Source organism: Vombatus ursinus, unplaced genomic scaffold, assembly GCF_900497805.2.
Source record: "Vombatus ursinus unplaced genomic scaffold, bare-nosed wombat genome assembly UNPS02003292.1, whole genome shotgun sequence".
Taxonomy (NCBI): domain Eukaryota; kingdom Metazoa; phylum Chordata; class Mammalia; order Diprotodontia; family Vombatidae; genus Vombatus; species Vombatus ursinus.
Genome location: NW_020943070.1, coordinates 16,766,904 through 16,777,534, shown reverse-complemented (window position 1 = coordinate 16,777,534; position 10,631 = coordinate 16,766,904).

The following is a 10,631-nucleotide window of genomic DNA, read 5'->3' as shown; positions in this document are numbered from 1 at the left end:
AGATAGATAGATAGATAGATAGATAGATAGATAGATAGATAGATAGAAATAAGTAGGTATATAGTTGTATAGGCACAAATATAGAACAGTCATTAAGTTATTACGGTGTTCTAGACACCAAGTTAAGCACTTAATATACAAATGAAAACAAATGAACAAAATAAAACAGTTACAATCTTTAAGTATCTTACATTCTAATGTTGGAAGATAACAACAAGAAGAAAAATGAAGCTGAAAAGGCCAAAGTGGAAAGGGTGGAATTTCTGGGGAAGAGATGAAGAAGTCCAGAGACTGAAGTGTGAAGTGAAGAGATTAAAGTGATCACAGTCCAATTTCCCATGAAATGGTGGTCTGGGCAAGAAAATCACCAAAAAAAAAAATGCTTGTAAATTAGAGGAATATCCATGGTTAAAAGGCTGTTGGTGAGGAAGTAGAAAAGTGCTGGAAAAATCTAAGAGAAAGATAAACAAAATGAAAATATAAAGCAGAGCACCCTAAATTTAGATCTGCAAGACGTATTTTCTTTTTAATGGTAACATTTAATACTTTATATATTTCTCAATGTCATATGAAGCCTTTGCCAAAAGAAAGACAATGAGAGAATATAGAGATAAATTTTGAATTAAGTTCAGAAACAGAATTAGTGAATGAAAGCTTATAGATATTTTGAAATAGTGATAAATAGAGGAAAGAAAAACAAAAATAGATGAATGGAAACTTAATTATGTCCTGAACAATAGGTACATTAAAATAGATCATAGAAAAATTAATAATTATATGAAGAAGAATGATAATGAAAAAATGTATCAAAATTAATCAGGTACAGTTAAAATAATCAAATATACTTGAACAATTGAAAAGGATAATTAATAATGTGGTATACAAATAAGAAATTAGAAAATCAATAAATAAACACACTCAAAATAAGAACAAACAAGTACAATTTGAAAATTAAAATTGGAAAACCAAATTATTGTACAAAGGATAAGCAAAACTAAAACTTTCTTCTTGGAAATGACTAACAAATTATATAAACATTTCTCATTGTATTTTCAAAAAAGGGGAAAATCAAATTATGAAAATAAACACTAAACAAGATAAAATCAGAAGAGAATAAAATTTAAATATATGTATGTATGTAGAATTCTTTCTAGGGGAAAAATCCTCAATTGAAGACTACACAAAAATATAAAATGCCTAAATAAACAAAATATGCACTAGAGATATTAAAAAAAAACATAATTCAAGCTCAGAAAATGAAAGTAAGTACATCATAAAAAGGCACCACAAAAGCTAAGATCCTTGTCCAGACAGATTTACTGGTGAATTTTATAAAATATTTAATGAAAACCTTTTAGTTTTATTTCTTTAAAAGAAATTAAACCCCTCTTTTATCCTCAGATATTTTAATCAGGGAGGGATAAAAGAAACAAAAGAGAGTTATACAACAATATAATTAGTTAATATGGTTGTGAAATTTAAAAAAAATTCCTAGTAAACAGAGTATGCCAATATTTATATATGTGAATATAGTATGCATATATGTATATATATATAAACTGTATATATGTATTTATAGATATACACACATGTACATGTACACAAGTGTGTGCATGTATCTGTGTGTGTATGTGACCAAGTTGAATCTTTCCTAGAGAAAAGGTAGTTAAATTTCAGAAAAATCAATGCAAATAATTGCACTAATTTTCAGAGGAAGCATAGCATTGTAGATAGAAACCTGGCTTTGTAGTCAAGAAGACCTTGTTTATTTTTTTTTCAAATTTTATTTTGGACTCAAACACCAAAACTCAAATACACAATAGAGAAAAGAAAAAGAAACATATAATAAACTTAAATATTTAAACTTAAATTCAAAGTAAGAAAAAACAAAAGGCATGTCATGTGCACAGCAGAAGATAAGAGAGGATTCAAAATATATAGCAATAAATTTCCGTATCAAGAAAGCCTGTACTACATGTTATGTTGAGAGCTGTCCATCTTTCCTTTACTTCCTTGTAAGTTTTTTTTCTTCTCTGCTGCGCATTTTTCACTTTGTTCTTTTTTCCCTCTTCTTCCCCCCCCAAGGATACATGCATACGTACATATATAGACATATACTTTCCCTAACAAATTCTACTCCTGATCTTTGTTTTTTATGTTTGTTCATATCTCTTATTTCCTATCCCTCCTGACTCCTTTTCTTTACTTCTACCTGCCACATTGCCCTCCTGTTGCTAAGTCTATCCCCCCTCAAAAGGTTCCTCCCCTATCCTCCCAAGCCCATAAATCTAAACATCCTTCTATACCCCCTTTTACCTATTGCCTCTTCCTCCCCTCTAGAAATCCTTCCTTAATCTTCTCCCCCTTCCTATCCAGTAATGATTTTATTTCTCCTGAATTTAGAAGACTTTGATACTCTTTCAGACACATATGTATGTATGTATGTATGTATGTATGTATGTATGTATGTATGTATGTATGTATGTATTGTTCCCTCTTGAATCCATTCCTGATGAAAGTAAGCTACCAGAACTACCCACTCTCCTCCCCCATCTAATTCCTCTGGGTAGTTTCTTTCCCTCCAGTCTCATTTGTATGAGATAATTACTCTTTTCAGCTATTCCTATATGGTTTTACTTTTTAAAGTCATTATCATACTCAGATCTACCCCAATTCTTCTTAAGAGCTACCCATTTACTAATGACATTCTTAGACATACATTTTACATTTTACATACATAAAAGGTAAATAATCTGTCCATTTTTGAGATGCTTGTAGTGGGTCTTTGTTATGGACCTTATGATGTTTCTCGTGGCTCTTACATGTCAAATATTTTTTAACAATTCCTGAAAGTCTGACAGTTGATCAAATGTCCATTTTTTTCATTAAGAAGTATGCTGAACTTCACTGGGTATGATATTTTTGGTGGGAACCCCAGATCTTTTGCTCTTCAATATATAGTGTTCCAATACCTGTGGTCCTTGAGAGTCACTGCTGCTAGGTCTTATGTGATTCTAATTGTGACACCACCATATTTAAATTGTTTTCTTCTTGTTGCTCTTAATATTTTATCTTTGAGCTGTGGGTTTCTGAATTTGACTATAATGTTCTTATAAGTTTTCCTCATAGGATCTCTTTCAAGTGATAGTTGATGGATTTTTTTTTCATTTCCACTTTCCCCTCTTGTTCTAATGCTTCAGGACAATTTTCTTTAATTATTTCTTGTATTATAGTATCAAAATTCTCCTTTTGGTCATAGCTTTCAGGTATTCCAATTATTTTTACATTTTCTGTTCTTGATCTCTTGTCCAGATCAATTGTTTTTCTTATAAGATGTTTCATATTCTCTTCTACTTTTTCATTCTTTATATTTAGTTTTATTATTCCTTGGTCTCTTTTAACTTCGTTGGCTGCTCCTTGCCCAATTCTAATTTTCAAGGTGTCATTTTCTTCCTTAATATTCTGGATCTCCTTTTCTATTTGGCTGATTTTCTTTTCATAATCTTCTTGTTTGTCTTGGTTTGTTTTTATTTTTTTTTTAGTTTGTCCTCAATCTCTCTCATTTAATTTTTACATTCCTTCTTATGTTCTTCTATAATTTTTTTGGTCTAATAGGTGACCATTTGATTACTCTTTGGGGTAGAAGAGTTTCTTTATTTCAATATCCTCCTCTGAAGATGAACCCAGGTCTTCTCTATTTCCATAACAATTTTCTACGGTTGGATTCTTTCTCCTTTGCCTGTGTATTTTTGGTGGCAGTAACTTCATTTTGTAATCACCTGTAGTCCTGTAGTACAGGGTGTGTGGGGGGGTGCCTCTTGCATCAGATCTGCAGTTCTCCCCTCTAGCCTGAAATCAAAGCCAGATCTCCAGCCTCCTCTAAGTGCCCACAGCCAGCAGTATCCTGCACCACTGCCTCTACCCTCACCAGGCATGTGCTGGTTTCTTCTCACCCCAGCCACTCTGCAGCACAGCTGGGTCTAGCATTCCTTGTCAGCAGAGGTTCCCTCAATCTTCCCTGGCTCAAATATCCCACTCACCTCACAATCCCGGGAGTAAAAGTTCCTTTGGCTGGGGCCAAGGTAGCCTCCCAAACCCCCTGATCCCAAGACTTGTGGCTTATTAAAGCAGACCTAGCCTGGAGATGTTTACTCTTCACAGGGACCATTGAACTTTGTCCTGGGGTTTTTCTTCAAATCTCCAATTGTCCCAAAACGACCCCTGCTGTGCTTTTACTCTTATCTTTACCCACTCTTTGTTCACTCTGAGGCCCTATTTTATCTCCTTTGTGGGGGAAAATCTTGAGAGCTTGGAATTTTCTGACCTACTCTGTCATCTTCCCAGAATACTCTCAAGAAGACCCTGTTTAAAGTACGATCTCTGACACATGATGATTTTGTGTACCTGTGCAAGTCACTTAATATCAATGTGATCTTAAACAATTCTTTAGTACAAAAGGTTATAGAACATTAGTTGATTTGCATTTTAGGGAGAGTTTCTTCACTAAACATCCTCTATATCAATGAAATCACAGGTCCATACTTATACCTATATGTCTATATCCATCTGTACATATATACATACATAAATCCATATTTTACACACACATGTATGTATATACATAATATATAAGCATACCAATCAGAACCCTAAATAATTATATAGATAAATGGAGAAAAAAGCATTTTACAATAAACAACAACGATAAAATTTATTTAGAAGAACAAAAGTTCAAAAATATCGAAGAGATTAATGAAAGAAAAAAAAAAAATGGTTGTAGCAGTACCAGATCTCAAATCATACTACAAGCAGTAATCATCAAAATAATTTGACATTGAGTAAGAAATGGAGAGGTTGATCAGTGGAATAGATTATGTAGACAATAGAAACAAATGAGCATGGTAGCTTAGTGTTTGATGTACTCAAAGATTCTTACTATTGTGGCAAGAACTCACTGTGACAAAAACTGTTAGGAAAACTGGAAAACAGTCTGGTAGGGACTAGGTATAGACCAATACGTCAAGCCATATACCAAGATAAGCTTCAAATTGGTACTCGACTTAGATATAAAGGGAGACATCATAAATTAGATGGGCATTGGAAAAATTGCATATCAAATTTATTGATATAGGAAGAGTTAAGGAACAAAAATAAATAGAGATGTTCACAATTCGCAAAATGGATAATTTTGATGACAGTATTTTTTTTTGTTTCTATACCAAAAAAAAAAAGATACCTAAACTTAAAGGAGGAATAGGTTGATTGGGAGAAATGCATCAACTCTCTGTAATAAAGGACTCAGTGAGTGTGTGGGGTATGTGTGTGTAAGTGCGTGTGTGTGTGTAGACCTGAGTATGTGAAACTGAATACTAAGTGGCTGAAAGAAATGCTAAAAACAGATGATTTCAGAGAAACTTTGAAAGACTTGGATGAACTAATTCTAAATGATGTGAGACTAATCAGGAGGACATTTTATATAATAACAATGAAACTTTAAAGACAAACAACTTTAAAATACTTAAGAATTTTGATCAACAAAATGACCAACAGCAATTCCAGAGGACACATAATAAAGCATACTACCTATCTCCAGATAGAGAAGTGATGGATTCATTTGGCAGATATATGGATGGATGTGTGTTTTTGGAGAGAGAGAGAAAAAGAGGTGAGGGAGGCAAGAAATGTTTTCCATATATACATAAAAAATTGTAACAGGGGTTTTATTTTTATTTTTTGGTCTTTCTCAATGATGGGAGTAGTTTGAGAGTCTGTGGATCTGAAAAAAAAACCTATAAGCTATGGAAGGACAGTTGTTATTACAGTTAAAAATAACTGCTATCACAATTCTCACAAGCAGCTTACCTTCCCCCCAAAAGAAGGTTACAGGGGAAAATAAGGATGGAATATTTTACTAGTGATAGCAACAGCAGTTACATAAGAAAATAAAGTCATAAACATGAGCGAAGAGAAGATAGTTACTCTAATTGTAGAAGATTTGATACTGAACTTGGAAAACTCCAGAGAATCATCACATGAAAAAATGAGGCAATTAATAGCTTCATTAATTTAGTAGGATACCAAATGAATCCACCCAAAAATTATCAGCCTTTTATCTCATAAAAACAATAGCCAGAGAGGGGAAAATAAAAAGGAATATCCCTTTCAAATTATTTACAGAACATAATGTATATATTAGTCAATGTGTACACATTCAAGGTACATATGTACATATATATACGTATGTACCTTGAATGTGTACACTGGATAACACACACATATATATGTGTGTGTGTGTGTATATGTATGTATACATGCACACACATATGCACATACATACATACACAACACTCTTTAGAAGACTAAAGAATGATTAAATAATGGGAGGGTTAGTCGTTGTTTATGGTTGAACTATTCTGAGATAACACAAATAACCAGTACTTCCTAAGGTAATTTACAAATTTAGAGCCACATTAAATGAATTTTATTGCAGGTGTTACTTTATTGAGCTTGAGAAAATAATAACAAAAAGTTGGTCCCTTTTTATGGATTTTCTTCCATGATACACTCACCAACTCAGTGTGCCACAAAGCTTTGTCTTGTGCTTTCTTATCTTTTATATATATATATATATATATTCTCTCTTGAAGATCTTATCAACTTGAAGATCTCATCAATTTCCATGGATTCAATTCGTACATCTATGGAGAGACTATCCATACCTATCTATCTATCTATCTATCTATCTATCTATCTATCTGTTTTCTAATTATCTATCATACATCTGATTATCCATCTATCACATCATCTATCTTATTCTCTCTTCTTCTTCTTCCTCCTCCTTCTCCTCTTCCTTCTTCTTTTCTCTTTCTCTCTCTCTCTCTCTCTCTTCCTCTTCCTCCCTCTCTCCTATTGGGCATTTTATATTGGATGTCTTAAAGTAATCTCAAATACAACACATTTTTAGTAGACCTTAAATTTCCTTCCAAATGCACATCTATTCTGAACTTCCCTGTTACTGTTAAGGGCATTACCATCTATTCAGTCATCCAGCTTCACAACCTCAATTATATCCTCAGTTCCTCAGAGACATCTGAAGTATCCAATCACTTGCATATCCTATCACTTGTACCTCCACACACCTATCATAAATGATCCCTTAACTCTTCTCATATAGCCTCAATCCTAGCTCAGGCTCTTATCGGCTCTCACTCAGACTATTAGAACAACAACCTCTTAATTTATCTCTCTGCCTCAAATCTTCTCTTTCTTTGATCCATCCTCCAAATATGGACCAAAGTATTTTTCCTAATGAGCAGGTATGGCCATTTTACTTAAGAAACTCCTTTAGCTCCCTCATATTTCTAAGATAAAATGCAAAATCTCTGGATAACATTTAAAGTCCTTTACAATTTGGCTTCTTTCTCCCTTTCCAATCTTTGTATCTATCACTGCTCTTTATACACTTAAAAAATGTGACCACAATTTCCTTTTAAATTTAATTTACGTCACTAACATTTTCCCCATTACTTCCTTAAGTCCAGAAAATCAATATAATGATAAATCAAGCCCTGGTTTTTAGGGTTTGATGATTTCGAAGGTGTAAATGCTCACACTGTTATGAATGACACTCTTGAGCCCATCCAGCACACCTCTGACCCTATCATTAAGCCATCTCTGCTACTTGACCCTCCTCACACAGGAAGCTCCATTCCCACCTTCATGACTTTTTGCTCACAGTCTCTTATTCCTCAAATGTGTTTCCTCTGCAACCTCTGCTGTTACAATCACTGCTTTCCTTCAAGCCTTGGCTCAAAAACCACCTTCTATGAGAGGTCACTTTTGTCACCCTCCATATTCCAGTGACTATTGTTCACTATTTACTGTTAGGTAGGCATTACTTTCTATGTATTATATATATACACACACACACACAAACATACATACATACATACACACACACACACACACACACAAACCTCTATATCTTTATGTTATCTCCCCCATTAGAATGTAAGCTCCAGAGAGGCAGGAGTTGTTTGCCTTTCTTTGCATCCCTAGCTCTTAGCACAATACCTAGTAATATATAATAAGTGTCTAATAGATAGGTAGTACATTTTTGCATTGTTATTATACTCCCAGCATTTAGCAAAGGGCCTGACACATAATCAGTGCTTAATAGATGTTTGATGATTGATTAATTGGCCTGTAATTTCACTGATATAAGAAACTCTTGGTGAGGAAACTCCCTCCATCAATAAATATAAGCAATTCTTCTGCACAGATACAACAACAAGCTGTGTTGCCATAGGTGAGACATGAACCTAGATCTTTCTGATTTCAAGGCCAGCTCTCTAACCGAGCTGGCCATCAAGATCAACCAAGCATTCTGAACCAATATCTCCTTGTTTACATAAACTAAAACAGTAAATGATAGAAAGAACTTTCAGATAAGAATCATTGAACTTCCCTCAATAATCTCTGAGGCCCATAAGATAATAGAATTGCATGATTAATAAATAGAAATAACCTTACAAAGCTGTCCTTTATTCTCTTCCTGGTTCTGTCCCTGACTCTGGACCTCTTTTTCCACCATTTCCAGGAGTTTTATTACCCTGGAATATCACTTATGGAAGCTTCGTTTTAAGGAAAGTGCTAAGGTCACCTACGTTCACTCCCTTCTTTTTCTTTGGGTTCTGCTCCTCACACTTTGTATTTCATAACCTCCTACACTCTTTTCTTCAAGACATAGTCCTGAGACTTTTCCCAAGTAACTTCTTCTTTCCCAAGTAACTTCTTCTTTCCCAAGTAACTTCTTCTTTCCCAATAACTTCTTCTTTCCCCATGGCTTATGGAAATTAAATCTTTTTCAAGTTCTTTCTCCCACACAGATTCTAGAAAACATAGGGTATTACTTCTGACATAAATCTTTGGGAAATTTCTAGATTGGATTATTAAAGAGACAAATTATTGCCATCAGAAAGGGAAGCAGGCCAAGCCTGTATTCACTAATAGGTCATTCCAAATAACTTTATTTTACTTTTAGATAGTCTTGTTGATGAGAGTAATGTTATAGAATTCAATGTCTCATAGTCTTTCACTATATGCTGGATGACATTTTCAGGAAATATGAACTATATAATAGTACAGTGATGTAGGCTCAGGGGTAGTTTAACCATTGTACTTCAATGCGTTATTTAACGTATCGATGTCAGATTGGAAGAGGGTCCCTACTAGCATATTGGCATGCTGAAATATTACCAATATTTCTATGCTCCTATTTAATACATTTATCAATAACTTATATAAAGGGAAAGGTGATATGCATGTGAATATTATCAATGGCACAAAGCAGAGACAACTACTTATGTTCTTTAATAGGATTAGGATCTACAAAGATCCTAAAGCCTTATAACATTGGGCTGAACATAAAAAAAATAGATAAAATGTAAGAGGTATAAATGTCATCTTGCACTTTTAAAGTATAAAAATCAACTGCATAAATATAGGATAAGGGCGATATAATTTAATAGAAGATTGCATGAAGAAAGCATTGATCTTGGAGGACTGTGAGCTCAGTGAGGCAACAATATGATGTAACTGAAGCTATCTTAGGGTAAACAGAAGTGTTATGTCCAGCAGCCAGGGAGGCCCTCGTCCTGGGGGTCTGCACTTGTCAGATAACAACACTCACAGTTCTAGATGTCATATTTTTAAAGTGACATTGATAAACAGGAACATATTCAAGGGAGTGGGGAATAAAATGGTATAGAAAAATGAATTCCATTGTCCTGTATGAAGAAATTAAAGGGAATGAAGAAGTTTAACCTGCTAAAATTGGGAGAGTAGCAAATAACATAAGCAGCCTAGTGATATGGTGAGCCACATATCATTGAAAGTGTTCAATATCTTAGGATTACTCGTTGGGGATTCTATAGAGAAGATCCATGCATAAATTTGGCCTAGAGGGTTTGTCAATTATGTTATTCTTTCTGTAGGAGTAAGAATGATAGAGAGCCATCCTTAAAGCCACAGAGCTCGAGTCCTGACTGACATAATAGTTGTGTAATGCTGGTGAAGTTACTCATCCTCTCAGTGCTTTAGGGCTTAGATCCTTGAAGTTTAGATAACTCTCTAGGACTATAAATTGCAAGACTATAAATTGTTGACCTCCTTTGGTAGAAGGAGTTTCATTATCTGAAGAGTTCAACACCAATGAAATCATGTATCTAAGCATTTTCCCCATCCAGGGTAAGCTGATCATTTTAAATCTCATCATAATGCTGTTTAACTCAGCCTTGGATCCTAAATACTCCCTCAGTCTCCCCCCGCCAACCCCTTTCTGATTAGAGGGCTAGAGGATGGAGCACTGAACTTCCAAAACTTTCCTTTATAGAGGACAGGATTTGGTCTTTGCAGTTCACATTCAATTTTCCATCAGTAGTTCTGCTTGATTTGAACTGTATGGAACAAGATGCCCCTGCCCCACAGTATACCTTCTGGTATAACGACTAGGTAGAGCAGTGGATAGAGTACCTGGCTTGGAGTCAGGAAGACCTGTATTCAAATCTCGCTTCAGACACTTACTAGTTGTGTGACCCTGAACAAGTCATTTAACCCTCTTTGCTTCAATT